Here is a 4,124-nt window from a genome sequence, read left to right as displayed (position 1 = left end):
TTGTGAAGTGCACCAGTCTCAATATAAGGATTTAATAAATGGTTATGGTTAGGTTTAAGTACCTAGTACCTATATAAAGACTTAATAAAGGGTTAGGTACCTAGTACCTATATAAAGACTTAATAAAGGGTTAGGGTTAGATACCTAGTACCTACATAAAGACTTAATAAAGGGTTAGGGTTAGGTACCTAGTACCTATATAAAGACTTAATAAAGGGTTAGGGTTAGGTACCTAGTACCTATATAAAGACTTAATAAAGGGTTAGGGTTAGATACCAGCCAGGACGGATTGTGCCAGCCATATGCTCCAGACCTCCACTGCGCCTCCACAGCCCAGAATGCCCTGTTTCTGCTCCTCGCACTCGCTCAGAAGTGCGTGTTACCAGTCTGGAGCCACCTGTGCCATTCCCCACGCATCAGGCCTCCAGTGCGCATTCCCAGTCCAGAGCTTCCGGCGACAGTTCTCAGTCCGGAACCTCCTGAGACGACCTACAGTCCGGAGCCTCCTGAGACGGCCTACAGTCCGGAGCCTCCTGAGACGGCCTACAGTCCGGAGCCTCCTGAGACGGCCTACAGTCCGGAGCCTCCTGAGACGGCCTACAGTCCGGAGCCTCCTGAGACGGCCCACTGTCCGGAGCCTCCTGAGACGGCCCACTGTCCGAAGCCTCCTGAGACGTCCCCCAGTCCGGAGTCTCTGGCGGTGGTCTGCAGTCCAGAGTCTCCGGTGGCGGTCTGCAGTTCAGAGTCTCCGGCGGCGGTCTGCAGTCCAGAGCCTCTGGCGATGAACCATGGTCCGGTTCCTCCTGAGACGGCCCACAGTCCGGAACCTCCTGAGACGGCCCACAGTCCGGAGCCTCCTGAGACATTCCCCAGTCCGGAGTCTCCGGCGGCGGTCTGCAGTCCAGAGCCTCTGGCGATGAACCATGGTCCGGTTCCTCCTGAGACGGCCCACAGTCTGGAACCTCCTGAGACGGGCCACAGTCCGGAGCCTCCTGAGACGGCCCACAGTCCGGAGCCTCCTGAGACGTCCCCCAGTCCGGAGTCTCCGGCGGCGGTCTGCAGTCCAGAGCCTCTGGCGATGAACCATGTTTCCTCCTGAGACGGCCCACAGTCCGGAGCCTCCTGAGACAGTCCAGAGCCTCTGGCGATGAACCACGGTCCGGTTCCTCCAACGACGATCCACGGTCCGGTGACACAAATGCAAAGGGATCAGCGGGAGAAGCGGGGGCTACACCCCAAACCGGAGCCACCTCCTATGATGCTGGATTTGCAGGAGGAGAGGGTTCGTCATCCTGCACCAGAGCCGCCACCGACATTAGACACCCACCCTAACCCTCCCTTTTTTGTTACATTTTTTGCTAGATGTTTTTGCGTTCGGAGTCCGCACCTTTGGGGGGGGGTACTGTCACATCCTGACCATAGAAGCTTTTATTTTCTATGGTAGATTAGGTCAGCGCGTGACAGGGTTGTGTCTAGTTTAGATTTCTATGCTGTCATGTTCTTGTTTCTGTATTTCTATGTTTTTTTTGGCGATGATCTCCAATTAGAGGCAGCTGTCATCATTGTCTCTAATTGGAGATCATACTTAAGTAGTTGTTTTTCCCACCTGGGTTTGTGGGAGATTGTTTTTGTGTTAGTGTATGTTGCACCTCTTCGTCACGGTTTGTTGTTTTTGTTCATTAGTTTATTTATTTATCTTGCATAGTTTCACAGTGAAAATAAAATGTGGAACGATACACACGCTGCGCCTTGGTCCCGTTCTTCAGACAGCCGTGACATACATAAAAAAAAAATAAAGCGAGGCGACCATCTCTGTCGGCGAATCAGTAGAGTGGGTGTGGCTAGAGTCCAGTGGGTGTGGCTAGAGTCCAGTGGGTGTGGCTCCAGTGTGTGTGCATACAGTCAAAATAATTAGTGCAAAAAGAGTCAGTAAAGATAGTCAAGGTAGCTATTTGGTTAACTATTTAGTAGCAGTAACATGGCTTGGGGGAAGAAGCTGTTCAGGGTCCTGTTGGCTCTAGACTTTGTGTTCCGGTACATCTTGCCGTGCATTAGCAGAGAGAACAGTCTCTGATTTAGGTGGCTAAAGTCTTAGACAGTTTTTAGTTCCTTCCTTTGACACCACCACGTTCCCAGTTGTCTCAAAGGCAGCAATATTCCGTGACATTGTCAAATAAGACTCCATTTTAAAAGGTGAGAAATAGAACTACAAGGTATAATGTAGCCTATGGACAAGCAGCTGGCGACATCTTACTGTAGTGGTATATGGCACATTTAGGCATATTTGAAATTGTGAAATTATGGCATTGGGTTATGATATTATTTCCATGGTAATTTCCTGCTGTTCACATATATCTGTTGCTGCAGTTATGGCGAGGTAAGGCACTGTCTTTGGAGATGGTGAGTACATAGTATATGGGGCAGCATTTAGCCATCAAACGTCTCCTAATGGGTGTCTCTATGGGAAAGACACACGATGCATATTCTAGATGATCACTCCCTCCAGGCCAGTTAACAGCCCATCATATTCATGAAGACTCTATAATTAATATATTATTAAACTGTAGCTCCGAGGCCAGGACAGTTACAGTATATTATTATATTATTAAACTGTAGCTCTGAGGCCAGGACAGTTACAGTATATTATTATAATATTAAACTGTAGCTCTGAGGCCAGGACAGTTACAGTATATTATTATAATATTAAACTGTAGCTCCGAGGCCAGGACAGTTACAGTATATTATTATAATATTAAACTGTAGCTCTGATGCCAGGACAGTTACAGTATATTATTATAATATTAAACTGTAGCTCTGAGGCCAGGACAGTTACAGTATATTATTGAACTGTAGCTCTGAGGTCAGGACAGTTACAGTGTATTATTATATTATTGAACTGTAGCTCTGATGCCAGGACAGTTACAGTATATTATTATAATATTAAACTGTAGCTCTGAGGCCAGGACAGTTACAGTATATTATTATATTATTAAACTGTAGCTCTGAGGCCAGGACAGTTACAGTATATTATTATATTATTAAACTGTAGCTCTGAGGCCAGGACAGTTACAGTATATTATTATATTATTAAACTGTAGCTCCGAGGCCAGGACAGTTACAGTATATTATTATATTATTAAACTGTAGCTCCGAGGCCAGGACAGTTATAGGACAGTCACGGCTTCCTTTTTTATTTTTTATTTTTTTATATTTCACCTTTATTTAACCAGGTAGGCTAGTTGAGAACAAGTCCTTTATTTAACCAGGTAGGCCAGTTGAGAACAAGTCCTTTATTTAACCAGGTAGGCCAGTTGAGAACAAGTCCTTTATTTAACCAGGTAGGCTAGTTGAGAACAAGTCCTTTATTTAACCAGGTAGGCTAGTTGAGAACAAGTCCTTTATTTAACCAGGTAGGCTAGTTGAGAACAAGTCCTTTATTTAACCAGGTAGGCCAGTTGAGAACAAGTTCTTATTTACAACTGCGACCTGGCCAAGATAAAGCAAGCAGTGCGACACAAACAACAACACAGAGTTACACATGGAATAAACAAACGTACAGTCAATAACACAATAGAAAAATCTAATATGCATTGTGTGCAAATGGCGTAAGGAGGTAAGGCAATAAATAGAACATAGTAGCAAAGTAATTACAATTTAGCAAATTAACAATGGAGTGATAGATGTGCAGATGATGATGTGCAAGTTGAAGTACTGGTGTGCAAAAGAGCAAAAAAAGTAAATAAAAACAATATGGGGATGAGGTAGGTAGTTGGATGGGCTATTTACAGATGGGCTGTGTACAGCTGCAGTGATCGGTAAGCTTCTCAGATAGCTTAAATTGAAGTTGGTGAGGGAGATATAAGTCTCCAACTTCAGCGATTTTTTCAATTCGTTCCAGTCATTGGCAGCAGAGAACTGGAAGGAAAAGCGGCCAATTGAAGTGTTGGCTTTGGGGATGACCAGTGAAATATACCTGCTGGAGAGCGTGCTACGGGTGGGTGTTGTTATGGTGACAAGTGAGCTGAGATAAGGCAGAGCTTTACCTACCAAAGATTTATAGATGACCTGGAGCCAGTGGGTCTGGCGACGAATATTTAGCGAGGGCCAGCCGACTAGAGCATACA

The sequence above is a fragment of the Salmo trutta genome, unplaced genomic scaffold, assembly GCF_901001165.1.
Source record: "Salmo trutta unplaced genomic scaffold, fSalTru1.1, whole genome shotgun sequence".
NCBI lineage: Eukaryota > Metazoa > Chordata > Actinopteri > Salmoniformes > Salmonidae > Salmo > Salmo trutta.
This window is presented reverse-complemented; position numbering follows the sequence as displayed.